Consider the following 26,749-nt stretch of genomic DNA (forward strand, 5'->3'; position numbering starts at 1 on the left):
TGCATGTGTGTGTGTCTTTCTGTCTGTGTACGGGTGTGTGTGTGTGTGTCTGTGTCTCTCTGTGTATGCATGTGTGTAGGTGTGTGTGTGCGTGTGTTTATGGGTCTATGTTTCTGGCTGTCTTGAACTCCACCTCCGCGGCAGACCTCGGCATGCAGAGCCGAGAGTGAGAGTGTGTGGGTGTGGGTGTGGGGGTGTGGGGGCGTGCGCATCTGCATGTGTGTAGGGGTGTGTGTGTGTGTGTGTATGCTGGGTGTGGGTGTGGGTGTTTGCATCTGTGTCTGGGTGTCTTGACCTTGAGCTCCGCGGTGGACATCGGCTTGCGCAGCTCCGAGAGAGAGAGAGACAGGCAGACAGACAGACAGACAGACAGAGACAGAGAGTGTGTGTGTGTGTGTGTGTGTGTGTGCATGTTTGTGTGACTGTATGTGTGAGTGTGGGAATGGGTCTTTGTGTCTGTGTCTGGGTGTCTTGAACTTGACCTCTGCGGCGGACACTGGCTTGCACGGCTGCGAATGTGTGTATGTGTGTGGGTGTGTGTCTGTGTCTCTTGCACTTGACCTCCGCAGCGGACACCAGCTTGCACAGCTCCATGAGTGCATGTGTTTTGTTTGTGTGTGTGGGTGTGGAGTGAAAGTGTGTGTGTGTATGTTTGTGTCTGTGTTTGGGTGTCTTGACCTTGACCTCTGCAGCGGACATCGGCTTGCGCAGCTCCAAGAGAGAGAGAGAGACAGAAACACAGAAAGGGTGTGTGTGTGTGTGTGTGTGCGCGCATGCATGTGTGTGTGTGTGTGCGCACATGCATGTGTGAGTGTGTGTATGAGTGTGGGTATGGGTTTTTGTGTCTGTGCCTGGGTGTCTTGAACTTGACCTCTGCGGCGGACACTGGCTTGCAGGGCTGCGAATAAGTGTGTGTGTGTGTGTGTGTGTGTGTGTGTGTGTGTCTGTGACTGTGTCTCTTGCACTTGACTTCCGCAGTGGACACCAGCTTGCACAGCTCCATGAGTGCGAGTGTTTTGTTTGTGGGTGTGGGTGTGGAGTGAAAGTGTGTGTGTGTGTGTGTGCGTGTTTGCATCTGTGTCTGGGTGTCTTGAACATCACCTCCTCAGCGGACAGCAGCTTGCACAGCTCGGAGTGAGTGTGGGTGTGTGTCTGTGTGTGTGAGAGAGTGGGTGTGGGCGTCCGTGTCTTGGACTTCACCTCCGTGAACGACTGTCACAACAGGGGATGGACAGTGTTTGTGTGGGTGTGTGTTAGACTTCTCCTCCACAGCCCCCAGATACGAGCTGCAGCGGACCCCGGCTTGCACAGCTGTCTATGTGTGTGTGTGTGTGTGTGTGTGTGTGTTAGACTTCACCTCTGCAGTCCAAGATCACGAGAGGCAGCTGACCCCCAGCTTGCACAGCTGTGTATGTGTGTGTGTGAGTGTGTTGGACTTCACCCCCGCAAGGCCAAGGTCACGAAAGGCAGCAGACTCCAGCTTGCACAGCTCTGTGTATGTGTGTGTGTGTGTGTGTGTGTGTATATGTGTGTTGGACTTCACCTCCACAGTCCAAGGTCACAAGAGGCAGCAGACCCCATCTTGCACAGCTGTGTGTTTGTGTGTGTTGGACTTCATCTCTGCGGTCCAAGGTCACAAGAGGCAGCAGACCCCGTCTTGCACAGCTGTTGTGTGTGTGTGTGTAAGTGTGTGTGTTGGACTTCACCTCCCTGGTCCAAGGTCACAAGAGGCAGCAGACCCCGTCTTGCACAGCTGTGTGTGTGTGTATGTGTTGGACTTCACCTCCGCGGTCCAAGGTCAAAAGAGCCAGTAGACCCCAGCTTGCACAGCTCTGTGTGTGTGTGTGTGTGTTTGTGTGTGTTGGACTTCAGCCCCGCAGTCCAAGGTCACGAGAGGCAGCAGACCCCAGCTTGCACAGCTGTGTGTGTGTGTTGGACTTCACAGGTCACGAGAGGCACCCCGGCTTGCACAGCTCAATCTGGTCGGGCTGGGCTGGGCCGGACTGGGTTGGACTGGGCTGGGCTGGACTGCGCTGCCCTCGAAGCGGGGAGCAGGTTGTAGTGGGGGGCAGGTCCCTGCCTGTACCTGGATATAGAGAGGTGGGGGCGAGGGCAGGCTGCTCTTTGGACCCAGGAGGAGTGGGGGGTTGGGGAAGAAGAATGTGAGGGCTCCAGAAGGCTGCAACTTGGACCTTGGGGAGAGGGGGGATGCACGGGCTCGGAGCGTTGTGGGTGGTTCTCGTGGGGGTGGGAAGGAGACCGGAAAAGGGAAGAGCTGCGGCTGTTGCCTTTCATTTTTCATTTTTTCTGTCCTTCCCAGAATTCCAGATAAGGATTCCCAAAGCTCCAACTCCCACTGGTTAGAGAGGGGGAGGTGGGTGTGGGGTTTACGGGACAAAGACAATCTTGTGTCCTACGTTGCACTCTCCCAAGTACTTAGTTCATGCTTTACTCCCAGTAGGTCCTCGGGCAGTCGTTCGATCGATAATATTTACTGAGCACTTACTGGGTGCCTTGGATAGATTAAAGGGGGAGCTGAATCACCTGCCAAAGATGGAGGAGATATTTGCTTTTCAATAGGATCACACCATGGATGAATCAAGCGATCAGTAGTATTGATTGAGTGGAGAGCATTTTACTAAACTCTTGGGACAGTAGAGTAGAATCATAATAATAGTTAATATTATTATAGTATTTGTTAAGCACTTACTATGTACCAAGCACTGTTCTAAGCGCCGGGGTAGATACAAGTTAATCTGGCTGGATACAGTCCCTCTCCCACAGGATGCTCACACTCTTAATCCCCATTTTACAGATGAGCTGAGACCCAGAGAAGTTAAGTGATTTCCCCAAGGTCACACAGCAGGCATTCATTCATTCATTCAATAGTATTTATTGAGTGTTTACTATGTGCAGAGCACTGTACTAAGCACTTGGAACGTACAATTCAGCAACAGATAGAGACAGTGCCTGCCCAATAACGGGCTCACGGTCTAAATGATGGGCTCACACTCTAAACAGTCTAGACATGTGATGGTGTCGGGATTAGAACCCAGGTCCTTCTGCCTCTCAGACCTAGGCCTCTATCCACTGAGCTATGCTTCTTCCCTAGAATCTTTTTCAAATCAGAAAATGGCCTGCCTCCCACTCAAGTTTCCAAATAACACTGCTGCCCTTTTCAGCCTCTGACTACCAGTGAATCTGTGGATCTCCTGAATTCCCAAGTCTCTCTTTTCCTCTCAGATACCAGCCACAGAGTGGGATCTTTTTTAAAGATTCCTCTAGACTGTACGCTCATTGTGGGCAGGGAATGTGTCTGCCAACTCTTTTGCTTTGTACTCTACCAAGCGCTTAGTTCAGTGCTCAACCCATATTAAGCACTCAATAAAGAGAGAAGCAGCGTGGCTCAGTGGAAAGAGCCCGGGCTTGAGAGTCAGAGGTCATGGGTGCTAATCCCGGCTCCGCCATTTGTCAGCTGGCTGACTTTGAGCAAGTCACCTAACTTTTCTATGCCTCAGTTATCTAATCTGTAAAATGGAGATTAAGACTGTGAGCCCCACATGGGATAACATGATCACCTTGTATCCTCCCCAGCGCTTAGAACAGTGCTTCACTTATAGTAAGTGCCTAACAAATGCCATCATCATTCATTATTATTATTATTAAATACCACTGATTGATTGATTTCATCTTGAAATTCCTCACTTTCACACCCATGTACTGTGAGCCAGATTTTCCAGCACCTAGTTGCCCATGTTTGTGAGGCAGATGAGAGGAAAGGGTAATCAGCTAGAACTCCAGAGAGCTAGAATAGTCAGCTACCCCGTGGACCTGCAAACTTCTTTATCTCATCTTCACTGTCTTAGCTCATGGCCACATGTCAATAGAGTTCAGAGCCCTAGGGTAATAAAGGAAGGTCAAGGAAAAGTCAGACAGAACCTCAGGAAGGTACACCTTTCATTTTGAGTGAAAGGCAGAAAAAGGAACATCATGGAGGAAGCCAGGGCTTCTAATCTTCTTGCTCCGTCTGGAACTTCACTGTGTGTCTAATTCCCAAAGAGAATGTTATGTAGAGGCAGACAGAGGGTTGTTGGGTAGCCCGAAGCCAAAGATTAATGCAAAAAAATCAGAGAGCTCAAGGACCTTAGAGTCAGTCTACTTCTTTCCATTTAGAAAGGGGAGAAGAAAGGGAAATAATAATAACAATAATAATAATAGTGTTTGTTAAGCACTTACTAGATGCCAGGTACTCTACTAAGCACTATGACGGAAACAAGCAAATTGAGTCGGACAAAGTCCCTGTCCCACATGGGGCTCACAGTCTCAATCCCTATTTTACAGATGAGGTAAACTGAGGCCCAGAGAAGTGAAGTGACTTGCCCAGGGTCACACAGCAGACAAGTGGCAGAGGAGCGATTGAAACCCTTGACCTTCTGACTCCCAGGCCTAGGCTTCATCGGGGCAGCGGTTCAAAAAGTACTAGCCCTGGAGTGCTCATCCAATACCACTGAGGGATCAATGGCCCCATCTCTGGGCAGACGGACCTGTCCCGAGTCCCAACTCCTGGCTCCGGCCCAAAGGGCAGGACCACCAGACTCTCTGGGAGCAGCGACTCGCTGCCCCGTGATTTAGCTGTGAAACCAAGGATTTCTGATTGTTTAGAGAAGGGCTACAATGATATATTGTTATTCTCACTGCTGAGAGGAACACCTTTCTCCAAAGTTCACAGGATGAGTCATAGACGATATTTCATTCAAGGAAGTGAGAGCCTCGGGAAGATAAAGTGAGTTACTGAAAGTCAGTCATTCAGTTGTTGAGGCAAGAATAAAAGTCCTGCTACATGGTTCCCTATTTCTTACTCTTTTCTCCCTGAGCCACATGTGCTTTTTATTACATGTCAGTGCAATCTGTTGCTAGGGAGATGTGGCTTTAAGAAATGTCAAAAGGACTTTTCAAGCAAATGAGTTATGTTCATGAAGAGCAACTGGCCTCAGGCACCCAAGATCAAGCAGTCCACTGATAATCCCAAATGAATTTTTGGACAAGATTAAGGCCAGAGAATCCTGGGCAATCTTGATATAGTAGAGCTGGTAGTGGGAGTGTGTGTGTGAGAGAGTCTAAGGCAATGAAGAAGACATCACAAAATAAATTCTGCTGGCAGAATGTCATCTATATAACCAAACTTTTCTCCTCAAGATGGAACAATATTGGTACCATGACAAAATTACATAAACTATAAGATATATGAACTATTACATACACTGTCACATAGACAGGGTCTTTCAACAGCAGGATGTAACATAGGATCCTAGAAACCAATTAATTGTATTTACTGAGTGCTTCCTCTGTGCAGACCACTGTACTAAGTGCTTGAGAGTACAGTATGACCATATAACTAGAGTTGGTAGACAAATTCCCTGCCCACATTGAGCTCACAGTCTAGAGGGGAGACACTCATCAATATAAATAAATAAATGGCAAATAGATATGTTAGTCCTTTGGAGCTGAGGGAGAGGTGAATGAAAGGAGCTAATCAGGGTGATGCAGAAATGGAAGAGGAAATGAGGACGTAGTTAGGGAAGGCCTCTTGGAGGAGATATTCCTTCAATAAGGCTTTGAAAGTGGGGAAAGTGATTGTCTATCAGATATAAAGAGGGAGGACATTCCAGGCCAGAGGCAGGACATGGGTGAGAGGTCAATGGTGAGGTAGACGAGATTGAGATACAGGTTGGCATTAGAGGAGTGAAGCATATGGGCTGAGTTATAGTAGAAGAGTTAGTGAGGTGAGGTAGAAGGGGGCAAGGAGATGGAGTGCTTTAAAGCCAATGAAAAGGAGTTTCTGTTTGATGAGGAAGTAGATGGGCATCCGCTGGAGATTCTTGAGGGGTGGGGAATCATGGATTAAATGTTTTTTGGGGAAAAATGACCCGAGCAACAGGGTGAAGTATGGATTGGAGTGGGGAGAGACTGGAGACAAGGGGGGTCAGCAAGGAGGCAGATACAGTAATCCAGGTGAGATAGGTTAAGTTCATGGATTTACATGGTAGCAGTCTGGATGAAGAGGAAAGGGCAGATTTTAGCGATGTTGTGAAAGTTGACCTGACAGGATTTAGCGACAGATGAATATGTGGGTTGAATAGAGATATGAGTCGATAATGCCAAGGTTATGGACTTGTGAGGTAGGGAGAAGAGTGCTGTTGTAGACAACAGTGATGGGAAAGACATGGGGAGGACAGGGTTTGGGTAAGAAGGTAAGGAACTCTGTTTTGGCACGGTAGGGTGGTTGGGTGCTAAATCTTGCATCTGGCGGTAATGCCGCTCCCTTCTGCATTGCCTTGACTTGCTCTCTTTATTCATCTCCCTTCCCAGCCCCACAGCACTCATGTACATATCTGCAATTAATTTATTTCTATTAATGCCTGTCTCTCCCTCCAGACTGTAAGCTCGTAGTGGGCAGGTAATATGTATGTTTACTGTTATATTGTACTCACCCAAGCACTTAGTACAATGCTCTGCACACAGTAGGCATTCAATAGATCCAACTGACTGACTGACTGACTTGTACTCTTCGTTCCTCTCAAGCTACTCTGGTTACTATGCCTCGTTCTCTTCTCTTCAGCCTCCGATCCCTTGCTCTCACCCTCCTCCTTGTCTGGAACTTGCTTTCCTTTCAAATCTGTCAGACCACCGCTCTCTCCATCTTTAAAGCCTTCCTGGAGTTTTATTATCAGCAGGAGGCCTTCTCAATCCATTTCTCTTCATCCTGGGCCATGTCCCTGCAACTACCAGCTCAACACTTCTGCACCATCTACATCATCATAATCACTGTGACATTACTGAACACTTCTGTTTGTCAGGCTCTGTGCTCATCATGCTCAACATGCAATCATATTGGACACAGTCCCTGTCCCAATCTAAAGGAGAGAGAGACAGGCATTTAATCCCTATTTTGCAGGTGAGTCACCAGAGGTACTAAGAAGGTAAGTGACTTTCCCAAGGTCACACAGCAGGCCAGGGGCAAACACAAGATCAGAACCCCCAACCCTAACCCCTCTTTTTCCTACTCTCTCCATTAGGCCACAGTGCCTCTCTGCATCTCTACACACGTATGCACCTGCAGATACTGACCTGTATAATCTTACTTTTAAAGCAATTCCTCATCTACTTATCCATTCTCTATTCTTTTTCTCTCTGTAAGTTATTTTATGCCTTTCTCCCTTGCTAGATTGTAAACTCCCTGAGCAAAGGAATTGTGTCTTCTAACTCTGTTGTACCTCATCGTGCTTTAGTGCACACTTAATAAATACCATGATTGGACTGATTGATTAAAAGAGCTGAATACAAGATATAAACAATAAATACACATTAATCAATTTAACAAAAACTGATAAAGAAACAGAAAAGCCTCAGTTACCTCAATTTGGGATTAAGACTGTGAGCCCCATGTGGGACAGGGACTGTGTCTAACCCAATCTGCTTGTATCCTCCCTAGTGCATGGCATGTAATCATCACTTAACAAATACCACAATCATCATTATTATTATTTTAATTATTATATACCTAAGAGTTCTGAGGTAGTAGAAGCACTTAGTTCAGTACTCTGCACACAGGATGTGCTTAATAAATACGATGCCTCATGAAGCAGGTGACTATTTAAGATGGGCTCTGAAGGAGGAGATGAAAGTGGTTAGTGAAGCTGAGGTGAGGAAGGCATGTCAGTTAAAAAGAATTCAAGAGTAGTAGTAGTGTCTTAGTTGCCTCATCTGTAAAATGGGGATTAAATCCTCCATCTGACAGATTTTGAACCCTCTGAGGGACAGGGACTGAGTCCAATCTGTTTATCTTGTATCTACCCCTGAATTTAAAACAGTGCTGGACACATAGTGAGTGAATAACAAATGCCATTTAAAAAAAAAAAACATACAAACTCTAGTCCTGGAAATTTTAAAATCACAAAATTTTTAATTTGTCACCTAACTGCTTTTCAAATACTATTTTTTTTGCCTTCAGAAGTTGCTTCTCTCAGTAGAGGTTATCCTGCTGCAGCAGGATTGATATGAAAAATTGAAGACCAAACTAATTAAATACATCTATTATCATACTGATTTTTTTGGCCAACTTTTGTTTGTTATATGAAATAGGGAAGGCTAGAATGAAAAGGCTTAGAAAAAGAATCATATAATAATAATAATGGTATTTGTTAAGCGCTTACTATGTGCCAAGCACTGTTCTATGCACTGGGGTAGATATAAGGTAATCACGTTGTCCCACGTGAGGCTCACAGTCTTCATCCCAATTTACAGATGAGATAACTGAAGCACAGATAAGTTAAGTGACTTGCCCAAGGTCACACAGCTGAAAGGTGGCAGAGGTGGGATCAGAACCCATGACCTCTGACCAAGCCCATGCTTTTTCCACTAAGCCATGCTGTTTCTGAGTGCTGTGATCATATCTAGAGTGTGATGTGTGAGGCTTAATCACTTAATATGGGCAAAACAGTATGCTGAAGTTTCTCCGCTCTGACTAGAAACCCTTTTGACTATAAAAACTGTAACATGATTAAAGCATACAAAATTGATAGAACCAAATGGAACTTTCATCTGGACCTTCATGAATGAATCTCCCAGACCTCAGATTAAAGTTTCCACATGTTTTCAAGTCCTTCTCTAATTAAAGAAATATTTTCAAATGATAGATTGGGTTTACTGAGCAAATGGATCTCTTTGGTGGCAGTATATATATGTATATATATATATATATATATATAATATTTATATATATATAAAATTGGGGGGGGATAATTGTCAGGGATTTTCATCAATTGGATAAAAATACCCGATTTAAATTTTTAAAATTCAAGATATGATTGTATCTTGGATATGTATGCTCTGCTGACACCCAAGAGGAGGCAAGGAAGGAAGAGGAGAACATCCAGACCAATTGAAGAAATCTAGAGATGGGTTCTGAGGTGGGGCTGGTAGTGCATGACTCCAGAAATGATAGACTTGCCTTCAAGGTGCAGTGCCCACCCAAGTTGGATTTAAGATTGTCCAGAGAGGAATGGGGGCAAAAGAGGAATTTTTCACTGCCAATCAATTGATCACTAGATAGTATGGTACTGCATTCTCCCACTTATTTAGTACAGTTCTCCCTAGACTGTAAGCTCATTGCGGGCAGGGAGTGTCACTACTCATTTCTGTATTGTACTTTCCCAGCTCCACACGCTGCATGCATTCAATAAATGCCACTGAATGATTGATTGCACTCTCCCAAGAGCTTAATACAATGCTCTACATACAATGAGAACTCAATAAATATGATTGACTGACTATATTTTGAGCACTATACTAAGCCTTTGGGAGAGATCAGTAGAATTAGTATAGACATGGTCCCTGCCCTCAAAGAACTCATCTTCTAGTAAGGGAGATAGACTCTAAAATAAATTATAAATCAGAGAGAGTAAGAGAGTATAAAGATATATACATAATTGCTTTATTCATTCAATTCATTCAATAGTATTTATTGAGCACTTACTATGTGCAGAGCACTGTACTAAGCGCTTGGGATGAACAAGTCGGCAACAGATAGAGACGGTCCCTGCCGTTTGACGGGCTTACAGTCTAATCGGGGGAGATGGACAGACAAGAACAATGACAATAAATAGAGTTGAGGGGAAGAACATCTCGTAAAAACAATGGCAACTAAATAGAATCGAGGCGGTGTACAATTCATTAACAAAATAAATAGGGTAACGAAAATATATACAGTTGAGCGGACGAGTACAGTGCTGTGGGGATGGGAAGAGAGAGGTGGAGAAGCAGAGGGAAAAGGGGAAAATGAGGGTTTAGCTGCGGAGAGGTAAAGGGGGGATGGCAGAGGGAGTAGAGGGAGAAGAGGAGCTCAGTCTGGGAACGCCTCTTGGAGGAGGTGAGTTTTAAGTAGGGTTTTGAAGAGGGAAAGAGAATCAGTTTGGCAGAGGTGAGGAGGGAGGGCGTTTCAGGACCGCGGGAGGACATGACCCGGGGGTCGACGGCGGGATAGGCGAGACCGAGGGACGGTGAGGAGGTGGGCGGCAGAGGAGCGGAGCGTGCGGGATGGGCGGTAGAAAGAGAGAAGGGAGGAGAGGTAGGAAGGGGCAAGGTGATGGAGAGCCTTGAAGCCTAGAGTGAGGAGTTTTTGTTTGGAGCGGAGGTCGATAGGCAACCACTGGAGTTGTTTAAGAAGGGGAGTGACATGCCCAGATCGTTTCTGCAGGAAGATGAGCCGGGCAGCGGAGTGAAGAATAGACCGGAGCGGGGCGAGAGAGGAGGAAGGGAGGTCAGAGAGAAGGCTGACACAGTAGTCTAGCCGGGATATAACGAGAGCCCGTAACAGTAAGGTAGCCGTTTGGGTGGAGAGGAAAGGGCGGATCTTGGCGATATTGTAGAGGTGAAACCGGCAGGTCTTGGTAACGGACAGGATGTGTGGGGTGAACGAGAGAGACGAGTCAAGGATGACACCGAGATTGCGGGCCCGAGAGACGGGAAGGATGGTCGTGCCATCCACGGTGATAGAGAAGTCTGGGAGAGGACCGGGTTTGGGAGGGAAGATGAGGAGCTCAGTCTTGCTCATGTTGAGTTTTAGGTGGCGGGCCGACATCCAGGTGGAGACGTCCCGGAGGCAGGAGGAGATGCGAGCCTGAAGGGAGGGGGAGAGGACGGGGTGGAGATGTAGATCTGCGTGTCATCTGCGTAGAGATGGTAGTCAAAGCCGTGAGAGCGAATGAGTTCACCGAGGGAGTGAGGGAGTGAGTGAGTGAGTGAGGGAAGCGTGATTACCCAAATGCTTAGTAGGCACGGAAATGCACAAGTAGCAGTTGCAGGGATATAGAGTGAGGAGACAAGAAATTAATCAAGGAAAGCTTCCTGGAAGAGATGGGATTTCATGAGGGGTTTGAAGATGGGGAGAGCAGTGGTCTGCTGGTTGTGAAGGTGGGAGAAGCTCCAGGGAAGAGGGCTGGCTGGAGCAAGAAATGAGTTAAGACAACCAAACCCAGTGAGTAGAGTAGCTTGAGAGGACTGCAGTGTGAAAGCTGGGATGCAATGGGAGAAGACAGATTTGTTAGTAGAAGGGAAAGAACTGATGGAGTTCTTCAAACCAGTGGTCAAGAATTTCTGCTTGAAGTGGAGAGGAATGGGCAATGATTTGATTTGAGGAATGGGGAGATAATAATAATAATTATTATTATGGTATTTGTTAAGCACTTACTATGTGCCAAGCACTGTTCTAAGCACTGGGGTAGATACAGGGTAATCAGGTTGTTCCACATGGGGCTCACACTTTTAATCCCCGTTTTACTGATGAACTGAGGCACAGAGAAGTTAAGTGATTTGTCCAAGGTCACACAGCAGACAAGTGGTGGAGCCGGGATTAGAACCCACGTCCTCTTACTCCCAAGCCCGTGCTCTTTCCATTAAGCCACACTGCTTCTCTGATGTGCGCAGAATTATGTTTCAGAAAAATGATCCAGGCAACAGAGTGAAATATGCACAGGAGATGGGGATATCAGAAAGGAGTCTATTGCAGTAGTGAAGGTGGGATAAGATAAGTGCCTGGAACAGTGTGGATGGAAAGAAAGGGTGTATCCTGGAAATACTGTGGAGGAAGAACTGACAGGATTTGGTGGAAGACTCAATATGGGGGTTACAGGAAAAGGAGACATCAAAGATAATGCCAAGGTTAAGGGCATGAAGATAGGTGGATGGTTGTAATAATAGTTGAAGGAGAAAAGGATTTTGGAGGAAAGAAGATGAGCAGCTCCATTTTGGACATACTGAGCTTGAGGTGTCAACAGGATATCTATGTGAAGATTTCCTGGAGGGGAGAGGCAAAGTGAGATTGCAAAGAAGAGGTAGGGAGCATGTCTGCTAATTTGTTATATCATACTGTCCCTAGCACTTAGTAGAGTGCTCTACATATAGTAAGAACTCAATAAATATGATCAATTTATTGACTGATTGACTGAGGTCAGGTAAAGCAAGGTATATTTGGAAGTCATCAAGCTGTTAGAGGTAACAGCTGACGCCTTGGGAGCAGATGATCTCCCAAAGGGAGAGGGCGAAATATGAAAAGAGCAGGAAACCCAGGACAGAGTTTTGAGGAATGCCTTCAGCTAAAAATGGGGAAACAGCAGACAAATAATGGGGATCAAGACTGTGAGTCCTGTGTGGGACTCTGTCCAACCTGATTATCTTTTATCTATCCCAGTGCTTAGACAAAGCCTGCCAAAAACTAAGGTCTTAATAAATACCGTAAAAAGCAAAGTAAAACAAAACAAAAGACAAGAGAAGTCTGTCAGAAAAAACAAGTTTAGATGGTGTTTTTCAGGAGGAGGGAGTCCATTGTGTCAAAGGCAGCCAAGAATTGAGGAAGGTTTGGATATCAATCAATCTATCCATCATATTTTTTGAGTGCCTACTGCATGTAGAGTACTGTTAGCAAGTGCTTGGGAGAGTACGGTATAACAATATAACTGACTCATTCCCTGCCCAAAATGAGCTTACAGTCTAGAGGGGGAGACAGACATTAAGATAAATAAATGAATTACAGATATGCACATAAGTGCATTGGGGCTAGAGGAGGGAGAATAAAGGGAGTAAATCATGGTGACGTAGAGGGAGTGGGATAAGAAGAAAGGAGGGTCTAGTCAGGAAAGACCTTTTGGAGAAGATGTGCCTTCAGTCAGGCTTTGAAAGAGGGAAGAGTAATTGTCTGTCGGATATGAAGAGGCAGGGCATTCCAGGCCAGAGGAAGGACGTGGGCGAGAGGTTGGTGGCGAGTTAGATGAGATCGAGGTAAGGTGAGTACAGGATAGATTAGAGTCTATTAGTTTTGGCAAGAAGGAAGTCCCTGGTGACGTTGGACGGTGCTGTCAGCATGGCTTAGTAGATAGAGAACAGGCCTCAGAGTCAGAAGGACCTTGCTTCTAATGCTGGCTCTGCCAAATAATAATAATAATTATGGCATTTGTTAAGCGCTTACTATGTGCCAGGTACTGTACTAAGCACTGGGATGGATACAAGCAAATCAGTTTGGATACAGTCCCTTGTCCCACATGTGGTTCGCAGTCTCAATCCCCATTTTACAGATGAGGTAGCTGAGGCACAGAAAAGTAAAGTGACTTGCCCAAGGTAACACAGCAAACAAGAGGCAGAGTCGGGATTAGAACCCTTGACCTCCTGGCTCCCAGGCCTGTCCTCTATCCACTACTCCATGCTGGCTCATACATCTATTGTGTGAGCTTGGACAAGTCACTTATATTCTCTGGGCCTCAGTTACCTCATCTGGAAAGTGAGGATTAAGAGTATGAGCCCCACGTGGGACAGAGACTGTCCAACCTGATTAATTTATATCTACCCCATTGCTTGGAACAGTGTTTGGCACATAGTAAGTGCTTAACAAAGGCCATAATTATTATTATTATTAGTGGAGTGAAGGGGAGAGGATGCCAGATGATAGAGGGTCAATCAAGGATAGGATGTGGAGCACAAGTTCTATACAACCCATTCTGGGAGTTTGGACAGGGTGTGGAGGAAGGAGATGGGGCAAAAGCTGGATGATGAAGGGAAGTCCAGAGAAGGATTCTATTTCATTCAATTTACATTGAGGAAGTGAGTTTTAAGATAGACTTTGAAAGATAGGAAATAATTTGTTAGATGGAGAGGACAGGACTGTTCCAGGCATAAATGCTGAAAGAGAGGAGTGTATTTTTTTCTAAATAAAGGTTCTCCAGACAATATCCTAATCATCCCAAATCACTCCAAACTAAATGAATATCATTATGGCACAAAGTGATGATTACATTCCTGGAGGGAACATAAAAAGTACCATATGATATCTCGACAATGTGGTCTGGTGAATAGAGCAGGGGTCTGGGAGTCAGAAGGATCTGAGTTCTAACCTTGGCTCCACCACTTGTCTGCTCTGTGAACTAGGGCAACTCACCTCACTTCTCTGTGCCTCAGTTACTTTGCTTGTAAAATGAGTAAGAATATAAGTCCTTTGGGGATGGACCTAGTATCTTCCCCAGTGCTTAGTACAGTGCCTGTCATATAGTAAGAGCTCAACAAAATACCATAAAAAATAGTGTTTTTCAACTGCAAAATACTGTACTAGGAGCTTGAGCGATAGTACAATAGGAGTAAAATAACCTGTTTCTAATTTAAAGGTCCTTGCCATACCTTACCTGGATGTCCAACAAGCTGTTTTTAATATAATGGTCCTTCCCATACCTTACCTGGACTTCTTAATATGAAAGGCAGAAATTGGGTCTGAAAGATTTCAAACCTATTCTATCCCAAATAGATCAACATAGACCTTGAAGAAGTTTTGATAATAAGGTTCTAATGTTTCTTGAGGGTAGATATTCCAGCAGATTTGCTTGCTAACCTGTTTTAATTCAGTGTTTCCATGGAGCCTTGATTTAGGAAGTTTTCAGTCCCTGAAACAAAATGCACTATAATTGTCCCTGTGACTCAATAGCTCTAGAGGATCAGGCAATATGACATACTGTCTCTCTGCATTCTCAACCCCTCATTTTTTTTCCAATTTGAAGATTTTGTTTCCTTTCCAATAGTTTCTCAGAATCTAACAGTATGATGGGTAAATGTGGAGGGAATACTTAAGTTGGAAAAGTGAAACTTGAAAAAAATGAAAATGATTTAAAATGTCAAATAATTATAGTATACCCCTCCCTTTGATATCTATCCCCTGACCCCCAAATTATAATTCTTGTGAATAATTCTGCAAAGAGTAGACTAGAATTGTCTAAAGAACACTCACTCTCCTCATTTAAAGAAGGAGGGGGAATAGATATCTGCAAATTGTATTTATTTTCAAAGATGGATACTTGCCCCTTCCACTTCATCCAACTTCCTGAGACATCCAAATGTACACTATCTCTCTATCTTTCCAGCTCTAGAGACACCATAGTAGCATTGCTTTCCTAAGGCTGGGAAGCACAGCCACAGACCAGTTTACTGTGGGTAGGGAATGTGTCTACCAACTCTGTTGTATTGTAGTTGCCCAAGAGCTTAGCACAGTGCTGTGCACATAGTAAACACTCAGTAAATATCACTGACTGCTCGAGTGATAACAAACCCTATACACTTTCCTCTCCCAGGTGATTCCTTCTCAACTGAAAATCAGAGCTTTCAGCCTGGGTTGCAAGATCTCTAGGCTCTAGGGAAAAGGCCATTTTTAGCAGCAACCGCAACAGCCGATGTTTCTTCCACTACTTTCAGAGCCAACTTCTGAGGGAAGGAGGGTGGCCTAGTGGATAGACCATGGGCCTGGAAGTCAAAAAGATCTAAGTTATAATCCTAGCTCTTTCACTTGCCTCCTGTGTGCAACCCTGGGGAAGTCACTTCTCTGTGTCTCAGTTCCCTCATCCGCTAAATGGGAATTCAATACCTTTTTTTATGGTATTTGTTAAGTGTTTACTATGTGTCATACATTATTCTAAGTGCTAGGATAGGTACAAGTTAATTAGGTTTGGACACAATCCCTGTCTCGCGCGAGGCTCACAGTCTAAGTAGATGGGACAACAAGCATTTAATACCCATTTTACAGTCGAGGGAACTGGGATACAGAGAAGTTAACTGACTTACCCAAGGTCACACAGCAGATAAGTGGAGGAGCCAGGATTAGATCTTAAATCCTCTGACTCCCAGGCCCCAGCTCTTTCCACTAGGCCATACTGTTGCTATTCTCCTTTCTACTTAGATTGTGAGCCCCATATGGGATCGAATTACCTTTTATTTTCCTAGTGCTTGGCACAGAGAATGAGCTTAACAAATACTACAATTATTCCTCTAGGTTGTAAGCTCGCTGCAGTCTGGGAACATGTCTACTGTGAAAACACAGTAATCTGGGCCTTGCATTAGTCTCTTTCTCTTCAGACCATTCCCACTGAGCTGTTTTGCTTCTAGGCCTTCTTGACTGCCTCATACCCATCTTGTTTAAGTGAGCAAGAGTAAATCTGGTATCTGGAGTCCCCAGGAACAGTAGAATACCAAAGGATGAAAAGAGATGGGCCTTTAGGCCTGGACTCCATTTTGTCTGACCAAGCCACCATTTACTAAAAGCAGGCACATCATGTATCCTCCCCTCCTTTGTTTCATCCTGTCCAAATGTTTGCCTTATCTTGGAGTTTGGGATGCCAAGGTCTTGAGACAGGATGGAGCTGTTCCTCCCTTAGCAAGGTCAGGACCCGTGGCCAGCTAACTTAGTAAAAATGTTCTGCTGCTTGTTGTAAAAATTTATACCTTATATTGTACCCTTCAATCATATGCGAAGCTCATATTCTGTACCAAATGTATATAAAGAAACTCTGGATTCTGTGGAATTGAGCTGACCTTGACTAGTAGAGGAAACTCTGCCTGTCAACCCCCACTCCTTACTTGTGCTAGTAGAAATAAACTTGTCTGACATATTTGCTTGAGCACAACACAGTCTCCATGAAGTTTTCTTCAATACTACTAAATCTTTTGTATTTTACTCTCCCATGCACTTAGGACAGTGTTCTGCACACAGTAAGTGCTCAATAAATACGACTGATTGATTGTCTGGCTCAAAAATCCTAATATTCTCATTTACTCAGAAATTAACTTCTGATGACCTCCATATGGATCACTAGCACTGAGCAGCGTGGCTCAGTGGAAAGAGCCCGGGCTTGGGAGTCAGAGGTCATGGGTTCTAATTCCAGCTCCGCCACTTGTCAGCTGTGTGACTTTGGGCAATCACTTGACTTTTCTGTGCCTCAGTTACCTCAACTGTAAAATGATTAAGACTGTGAGCCCCACATGGGATAACTTGATCACCTTGAATCCCCCCAGTGCTTAGAACAGTGCTTTACGCATAGTAAGCACTTAACAGATGCCATCATTATTATTATTATTATTATTACATAAGCATTTAGAGTCATACATGGGCATGCAAAAACATTTCATTCTGCTGTGACACTATGTTGGGTAATACTGGCTGTTTTCCAGAGAGGCTATATATAGGTTGCAAGTATAATGGGCAAAGCTATAGCCAAATAATAAACCAATTACTACAGCTCAAGAATATCATAGTTCTTTCAGAAAAGATTTAAAAACCTTTCCTGTTTCCCTGTGGGCAGGGAACGTGTCTACCAACTAGTACTCTGCTAAACGCTTGGTACAGTGTTCCACATACTAAGCGCCCAATAAATACACTGATTGATTGATTAATGTGATTGCAGCTTCTTATGCTCTTGTCTTATGCTGTCACGTCGTCTCTGACCCATAATGGGCACATCACTCGCAGAACGCCCCGCTTCCATCTGCCATCATTCTGGTAGTGTATCCAGAGTTTTCTTGGTAAAAATACAGAAATGGTTTACTACTGCCTCCTTCCATGCAGTAAATGTGAGTCTCTGCTCTCGACTCTCTCCCATGCCTCTGCTGCCCGGCACAGGGTAGTTTTGACTTGTAGCATATTGCCTTCCTCTCTCTAGCCACTGCCCAAGCTAGGAATGGAATGGGTATGCCTCTGCTTGACTCTCCTTTCCGTAGTCGAGACTGGTAGAGTATTGGAAACACCCCAGGTGTGACCATGAGAGGGGCTCTTATGCTCTACATTTGTGATTTATAGCTCATGCTATTTCAATATCCAGTGATTCTGCCTATGAAAATCTTAGTTCTGTAGAATGAAGATTCCCTGACACAACTATGGCTTAATCAGGTTATCTAGGAATTAAACTTTCACCTTTCTGCAGGACAGGGATCATTTGTCCCTGGGATAGGGCAGGGTAGGTGGAGGTGTCTGGCCACAGTCCTTTCTCTTCCCAGTGCAATTCTGAATACACCCTGTTTCTCTTACAGTCTTTTGTGTTTAGCCAAGATAAGATAGCCCCTGGAGATGTATAAACCCAACTGTTCACATCTGGGTCCCAGTAGTTTAATTGATTTGAAACTTTGAGAAACTGAACTGGCAGCATAGGTTTAGGCTAGGGACAATATTACCAGTATCAGCTGAACACCAACTGTAAAATTATGATTCCTGACCTTAAAGAAATAACAATCCAATGAGGAAGACATCATCAAATGAAGTGCTGCTAATATGTAAAGCATTAGGCAAATAATGGACTAATTTCCTCTCCGGGAGATTGTCACAACACCTATGGGAAAAGATTGCTCTTTGTGGGCAGGGAGCATGTCGACCAACTCTGCTGTATTTTATTCTGAAAGAGCTTAGTACAGTGCTCTGCACCTGGCAAGCACTTAGTAAATACCAGTCTAGAGGGTTTTACAGTCTAGAGGGCACTACAACTTCAATGTCTTTCATTTTATAATGAAACTTGAAGTTGCTGGGTTTTTTTATGGTATTAATTAAGTGCTTACTATGTGCCAGACACCGAATAAGCACTGGGGTAGATATAATACCCCCCTATGCTGGGCAGCAGCCGCATAAGAGAGAGTCGAGGGCAGAGATTCAAGTTTACTGCATGGAAGAAGCCAATGGTGAACCACTTCCAGATTTTTACTAAGAAAGCTCTGTGGATATATTACTAGAATGATTATAGATGAAGGTGGGGTATTCTGGGAGAGATGTGTCCATGGCATTGCTATGCCTCAGAAATGACTCGACAGAATAAGACAAGATATAAGATAATCAGGTTGAACACAGTCCGTGTCCCACATTGGGCTGATAGTCTTAATCCCCATTTTACAGATCGGGCACTGAGGCACAGAGAAGTGAAGTGACTTGCTCAATGTCACACAGCAGATAAGTGGGAAAGTTGAGATTAGAACCCAAGTCCTCTGACTCCCAGGCCCTTGCTCTTTCCACTAGGTCACACTGATTCTCTATGGAATGCAAACTCAGTCTATATTCATTCATTCATTCAATCGTATTTATTGAGCTCTTACGGTGTGCAGAGCACCGTACTAAGCACTTGGAATGTACAATTCGGCAACAGATAGAGACAATCTCTGCCCGTTGTCCAAAAGACATTCTATTCTTCTTTTTTCAGTTTTTTATCTTTGACTCTCTGTAAAACATAGGAAATTTGGTAACAGTGTTATATTTGGCTGATGATAGTAACCTGGGAGTAGACCAGCACATAATCTTCTCCCTCTCTAAACTGTAGGCTGGTTATGGGCCTGGAATGTAGCTCCCAACTCTGTTGAACTATTATATTGTACTCGCTCTACAAAGCACTTAGTACGGTACTGTGCATACAGTAAGAGCCCAATAAATAGGATTGATTAATAGTTTTCATCAGGCTTATTGTCAGTCCACACCACTGTGCTGATCCTACAAAGCAATTCTTAATCATTCCCATAGACTTAGAAGCCTCATCTGGGACAGGGACATCTTCCCCAGAGTTTAGCACAGTGCTTGGTGCAAAGTGAGCATCTATCAAATTTCACAATTAAACATCTGCTTACAGTCCCTTCTATTCATTCATTCATTGAATCGCATTTATTGAGCACTTACTTGTGCAAAGCACTAAGCGCTTGGGAGAGTACAGTATAGCAACAGGCATAATTCCTGCCCACAAAGAGCTCACAGTCTAGAGTGGGAGACAGAAATTAATATAAATAAATAAATAGATATATACAGATATATAAACATATGTGTTATGGGGAGTGGAGGGAGGATGAATGAAAGAGCAAGTAAGAGTGGTGCGGAAGGGAGTGGGAGAAGAGGAGAGGAGGGCTTAATCAGGGAAGGCTTCTTGGAAGAAATGTGTCTTCAATAAGGTTTTGAAGTTAGGGAGAGCAATTATCCATATAGTATGAGGAGGGAGGATGTTCTAGATTTCTAAACTTCCAGACCACTAGAGTTTAAGCTCATTGTGGACAGGGAACATGTCTATCACACATATGCAAATAGTGACTTAAAACCACATACTAAGATTTACACCAGAAAAACTCCAAAATAAATCATCCCTCACACTTCCTGGCCTACCTTACTATCAGCTAAATTAGGAGATATGAACTTCTTACCAAGTGGAACCAGCTCTGCAGAGGTAGACAAAATCAGTCAATCAATCAATGATATTCATTGGGTTCTTAATGTGTGTACAAATCCAAGTGCAAGGGCAGTGCAGAGGGAGAGGGAGGAGGGGAGATGTGGGCTTAGTGGGGAAAGACCAACTTGGGGGTCATGTAACTAGTAACCAGAAAAACCTCTTTACTCCACCAAAAAGGGAAAGGAGAGAGAACTTTCTCTGCCCCATCCCCTCATGCCACTACATAAGCCAGGAGATATGGCTCAGAGGCCCGAGAACCACCCTTTCTGTGGCCTAGTGGAAAGAGCATGGGGCTGGGAGTCAGAGGACTTGTCTGCTGTGTGACCTTGGGCAGTCACTTAACTTTGCTGTACCTCAATTCCCTCATCTGCAAAATGGGGATTCGATACTTGTTCACCTCCTTACTTAGACTTTGAGCCCCAATGTGAGACCTGAATATCTTATGTCTACCCCAGTGCTAAGTACAGTGCTTGGCACATAGTAAGCACTTAAGAAGTACATTGTCCTCTAGAGTGTAAACCTTGTTGTGGCCAAGGAACGTGTCTACCAACTCTGTTATACTGTACTCTCCCGAGCGCTTAGTACAGTACTCTGCACACAGTAAGTGCTGAATAGATACCGTCAATTGATTGATTGACTGACTGATATCCTGTACCTGTGCAGAGCTGGTTCCACATGGAAAATGTTTAACAAATACCAAAATCATTATTATTATTATCATCCCAATTTCCCATCTGTAAGTGACATTATTGAGCATTTAGTGTGTGCCAAACACTATATAAAACTCTTGGGAGAGTACAATATAATGGAGTTTGTAGACACATTCCCTGCCCACAAGCACCTTATAATCTAGAGGGGAAAACAGAAAACAAAAGACATTACTGATAAGGGAAATAGAAGATATAAGTATATGTACATTAGTACTGAGGGACTGAGGGGTGTTAAGCATTAAAGTGCCTAGTGGGTACACACCTAAGATCAAAGACAATGCAGAGGAGATGGTGAATAGAATGGGGAAATGAGGCTTAGTCAGGGAAGGCCTCTTGGAGATATGCTTATAGAAGGACTTTGAAGATGGAGACCACTGTGGTATGTTGGGTATGAAAAGGGAGGGAGGTTCAAGCCAGGAGGATGTGGGAAAGGGATCAGCAGAAAAAGAAATTAAATTGAGGTATAGGGCATTCAAATAGCAAAATGTGTGGGCTGGGTTGTAATAGGAGATTAATAAAGTAAATTAGAAGGAGGAGAGCTGATTGAGTGCCTTAAAGCTAATGATAAGGAGTTTTTGTTTGAGGTAGAGATAGATTTGCAACCACGGGAGGTTTCTGAGGAGTGTAGAGAGGTGGACTAAACTTTTTTTTAGAAAAATGACATAGGAACAGATTGAAGTATGGATGGAAGGGGAAGGGCAGCGCGGCCTAATGGATACAGCATAGGCCTGAGAGTCAGAAGGACCTAGGTTCCAATCCTGACTCTGTCACATGTCTACTGTGTGACCTTGGGCTTAATTTAACTTCTCTGTGCCTCAGTTCCCTCATCTATATAATGTGAGTTACTACTGTGCGCCCTATGTGGGACATGGACTGTGTCCAACCTGATTAGCTTGGATCTACCCCATTGTTTAGTGTAATGCCTGGCACATAGTAAGCACTTGACAAATACCATTAAAAAAAGTGGAGAGAAACAGGAGGCAGGGAGGTTAGCGAGGAGACTGTTGCAGTAGTCAAGGTGGGCTAGGATAAGTGCTGGGAATGCTAAAAGTTTGGATGGAGAGGAAGGGGACGATGAGAGATGAGTTGAGGATAATGCCAAGGTTACGGGCCTGTGAAATAGGGAGGCAGGGGTGTTTTCTAAAGTGATGGGAAAATCTTGGGGAGGTCAGGGTTTTGGTGGGATTTTGAGAAGTCCTGTTATGGTCATTTTAAATTTGAGGTGTTGGATGGACATTCAAGTAGAGCTGTCCTAAAGGCAGAAAGAAATATGAGACAGCAGAGAAGGAGAGAAGTCTGAGCTAGAGAGATAGATTGGGAGTCACCCACACAGAGATGGTAGTTGAAATTGGGGGTGTGAAAGAGCTCTCCAAGGGTGTAGATAGCGAATAGAAGGGGACCCATAACAGAACCTTGAGGCACTCCCACAGCTAATGAGTGGGAGGCAGAGAAGGAGCCAGCAAAAAGACTGAGAATGAGCAGCCAAAGAGAAATGAGGAGAACTAGGAAAGTGTCAGTGAAGTAAAGAATAGATAATATTTCCAAGAGAAGGGATGGTCTACAATGTAGAAGACAGCTGGATTCATCAAGAAGGAGGTCACCACTGACCTCAGAGAGGGCAGTTTTCATGAACTGGAAGGGGTGGAAGCCAGATTGCAGGGGGCCGATGAAAAAATTGGAGGAGAGGACAGGAGAGGAAGTGGAGGCAGTGGGTGTAAACAACTCACTCAAGGAGTATGGGAGGGAGAGGTAGGAGGGAGATGAGGCAAAAACTGGAGGAAGCCATGGGGCCAATGGAAGTTTTTTTTATAAGGGGGATATATGGGCATGTTTGAAGCACTGAGGAAGGAGTCACTGGAAAGTGAAGGTGGCGGGCAGGGAAGTAAGGAAGGGCAAGTGTTTTAATAAGATGTAAGGGGATAAAGTTGGGCGGGGCATGGGCTGAGGGAATCGACTTTGAGGAGTGGTAGGAAATTTCTTAAGATAATGTTGGGAATTATGGTAGAATTGAAGAGGGGACTGGAGGAGAGGGCTCTCTGAGATCATGGAGGCTAGCCTTCCTCGAGAGCCTCTTCCATAAGAACTTTTAATATGTTTTTTTAAGAAAGAAATCCTTTCAGAGAGGCTTTAAAAAGACATATGAAAAGGTTCTTTTGAAAGCTGTCGAACTTTGAAACAGTGAAACGGCCTTCCAATGCCCTCCTGCCTATTGCTTCAACTGACTAATTCAATGGCTCAATTGTTTATTTTGAGCATTTAATTAGAACCCTTTTTCTGGCTTCCCTCTTCCAGGCTTTTTGAGTGTACGCATCTTCATTATGCAGAGGAGTTGCCAGCTTCTGGCTTTAGAACAATCCATGTTCTTTTTCTGTGCGAGGACATTCTACAAGAGCTGCACATCTGAAGATTTGTGGTTGCAGCTGTGGAGAGGGAACCAGAAGCATATACTTAATGATTATAACTGTGGTATTTGTGAAATGTGGAATAGAGAAGCAGCAGAAATAGTGGAGAGAGCCTGGGCCTCGTAGTCAGAAGAATTGTAATCTAGGTATTGTAATCCCAGCTTTGTTAATTGCTTGCGGTGTGACCTTGGACAGGTCACTTAACTTCTCTGTTTCTTTAGTTGTAAAATAGGGATACCTGTTTTCTCTCCTACTTACACTGTTAGCCCCATTCAGGACAGGGGCTGTGTCCAACCTAATTAATATGTACCTGCCCCAGTGCTTAGAAAAGTGTTAAACACATAGTAATCCTTAACAAAGCATAAAAAAATGCTGTTCTCCTTCCAAATTAGACTGTGAGCCCCATATAAAAGTAATAATAACAATAATGGTATTTGTTAAGCACTTATTATGTGCCAGGCACTGTATTAAGCACTGGGGTAGATATAAGCAAATTGGGTTGGACACAGGCCCCGCCCCACATGGAGTTCACACGATCCTCATTTTACAGATGAGGAAACAGAGGCACAGAGAAGTGAAGTGACTTGCCCAAGGTCACACAGCAGAGAAGTGGTGGGGCAGGGATTAAAACCCATGACCTCTGATTCCCAGGCCCATGCTCTGTCCACTACATCCTGCTGTGCCCAACCTGTTTAATTGTATCTAATTCAGCATTTGAAAGAACGCTTGACACAGTAAGCAGTTAAAAAGTACCATTAAAAAAAAAAAAACTGCTTACCTTGTTCCAAGTACTAGGTGAGCTACAAGATAATCAGGTCAGAGACAGATCCTGTCCCATATTGGGCTCACAGTCTGAGGGAGGGAAAACAGAATTCCCATTTTACAGATGAGCAAATTGAGGCACAGAGAGGTTAAGGGACTTGTCCCAAATCTCCCAGCAGGCAAGTGGCAGAGCCAAGATTAGAACTCCGGACCTCTGCCTCCTAGGCCCATGTTCTTTCCACTAGGCCCCGCTGCAGGATTCTAGAATCACATGTCTCCCAAAATGGCAGTGCTGTTTTGCATCCTGCCTTGAGGGGTTTTGGACTACACCATGATTTGCCTGTGGTTTACTTCGTAAACTCCTCAGGGGAGTCCTAGCCTGAAAAACATGATCTTCTAAAATGCAGGTGCTTTTCGCTGAAAGATCAAAATCCAGCCCAAGAGACCTGTTGTTAGCTAGGGCAGACCACCTCCTAAACACCACTTATTCTGCTCCAAAGCTGAGGGATGACATGGATGTCAGTCTGAAGGTCCTAGAAGCAGGATTTAAATGGTCAAATCTGTCTAGACCTCAGATTCCCAGTTTTAAAAAAAACAAAAACTCTTAGATTCGCATGGAGTGTGGGCAGGACAGTGGGAAGACAAGACAGATGAGCTCATTTGTGTTGGGCAAGAACAAATGGGAAACTAGCTTTCTTGATTCTCCTTGCCCACCCTTTACCATCCCACAATCCACATTCCCAGCCCAGAAAAAATCCCCTGGGCTTTGTTCAAAAATAGGTAAGGAACTCCAATGAATAAGGATGTTTTTCCATTCATAACCTGGAGATTTGCCATCAACAAATAAGAAACCTGTTTGGCACTACAACTCAGAGTGGTTTGCAGAAGCCAAGAATGCCCTCTCTCACCTCTGGGAGTACTGTGATCATCTTCTCAGAATATCCTCAAGGCACTTTTTTTCCTGCTAAGAGAATTACTACCCACAGAAAAGCCCCTATTGATAGGAAGAAGTCATCATAGAGTCCCCAGAATTGAGAGAGGTTAGAGTTCCTTTCCACTACAACCTTCTCTCAGGAGCTAGTAACATGACATTTAACCTTCTGATTCCCAAAGACTTTCTCCTGTTTGGGAGAAGGGAGAAAAAAGGCATATAGAAGTAAATGTCAATTGCAGAACTGGACAGAGTTCATATTTACCCAGAATCAGATACAGTATTTAGGTTCGTCACCAATAAGGGTGGGTGAATGCAGTGATATTAATTATTATTATCACTACTACTAATAAAATATAATGGTATTTATTAAGCACTTACTATGTGGCAGGCACTATACTAAGCACTGAGGTGAACACGGGTCAATAGGGTTAGACAGAGTCCCTGTCCCATGAGGGGCTCACAGTCTCAATTCTCATTTTAGAGATGAGGTAACTGAGGCACAGAGATTTGAAGTGACTTCCTAGGTCACACAGCAGTCAAGTGGCAGAGCCAGGATTAGAACCCATGATCTTCTGACTCCCAGGCCCATGCTCTTTCCACTATGCCATGCATTTATAAAATGAGCAATGTTCAGTGTATGTGGGTGTGTGTATGTGTGTGCATGTGTGTATATGTGTGTATACTTCAAGATCAAAACTAAAGCAACTGTCAGTGATATTTTACCAGCATGTGTGAATGTTTGTGCATGGATATGAACATTGCCCTTGGTTGCTTCAGTGCTTTTGCTAAAAGCCTGGCACTATTTTCGTATCTCCATTTTATTTTGCAATCTTTTCAAAGCCTTTTTATTTATTCATTCAATCATATTCAATGAGTAGTTAATGTGTGCAAAGTGCTGTACTTAGTGCTTGTGAAAGTACAACATAACAATAAGCAGACACATTCCCTGCCCACAGTGACTTACAGTCTAGATGGGGAGATAAATGTTAATATAAATAAATAGTTAAATTACAGATATGTACATAAATGCTGTGAGGCTGGGAGGGGGGGATGAAGAAAGGGAGCAAGTCAAGGTGACCCAGAAGGAAGTGGAGAAGAATAGATGGGTTAGTCAGGAAAGGCCTCTTGGATCAGTTGTGCCTTCAATAAGGCTTTGAAGAGGGGAAGAGTAATTGTCTGTCAGATTTGAGGAAGGAGGGGAGGGCTTTCCAGGTTAGAGGCAGGATGTGGGCAAGGGGTTGTCAGGGAGATAGACGAGATCAGTGAAGAGTAAGAGGGTTAGCATTAGAAGAGTGAAGTATGTAGGCTAGTTTGTACTAGGAGAGTAGCGAGGTGAGATAGGAGGGAGCAAGGTGATTGAGTGCTTCAAAGCCAATGTTGAGGAGTTTTTGTTTGATGTGTAGGTGGATGGGCAACCACTGGAGATTCTTGAGGAGCCGGATGACATGTCCTGAACTTTTTTGTAGAAAAATGATGATCTGGGCAGTGGAGTGACGTATGTACTGGAGTGGGGAGAGACAGGAGGCTGGGAGGTCAGCTAGAATGCTGATACAGTAATCAAGGCAGGATAGGAAAAGTGATTAGATTAATGGGGTAGCAGTTTAGATGGAGAGGAAAGGGCAGGTTTGAGAGATGTTATGAGAGTCATGATGAATTGAATATGTGGGTTGAATGAAAAGGAGTCAAGGAAAATGCCAAGGTTATGGGCTTGTGAAACAGGGAGGATGTTGGTACCATCTACAGTGATGGGAAAGTTAGGGGAAGAACAGGGTTTGATTGGGTAGATAAGGAGTTCTATTTTCGACATGTTAAGCTTGAGATGATGGAGGGCATCCAAATAGAGATGCCTTGAAGGCAGAAGGAAGTGCAAAACTGCATAAAGTTAGAGAGATCAGTGCT

The sequence above is a fragment of the Ornithorhynchus anatinus genome, chromosome 2 (genome assembly GCF_004115215.2).
Source record: "Ornithorhynchus anatinus isolate Pmale09 chromosome 2, mOrnAna1.pri.v4, whole genome shotgun sequence".
Taxonomy (NCBI): domain Eukaryota; kingdom Metazoa; phylum Chordata; class Mammalia; order Monotremata; family Ornithorhynchidae; genus Ornithorhynchus; species Ornithorhynchus anatinus.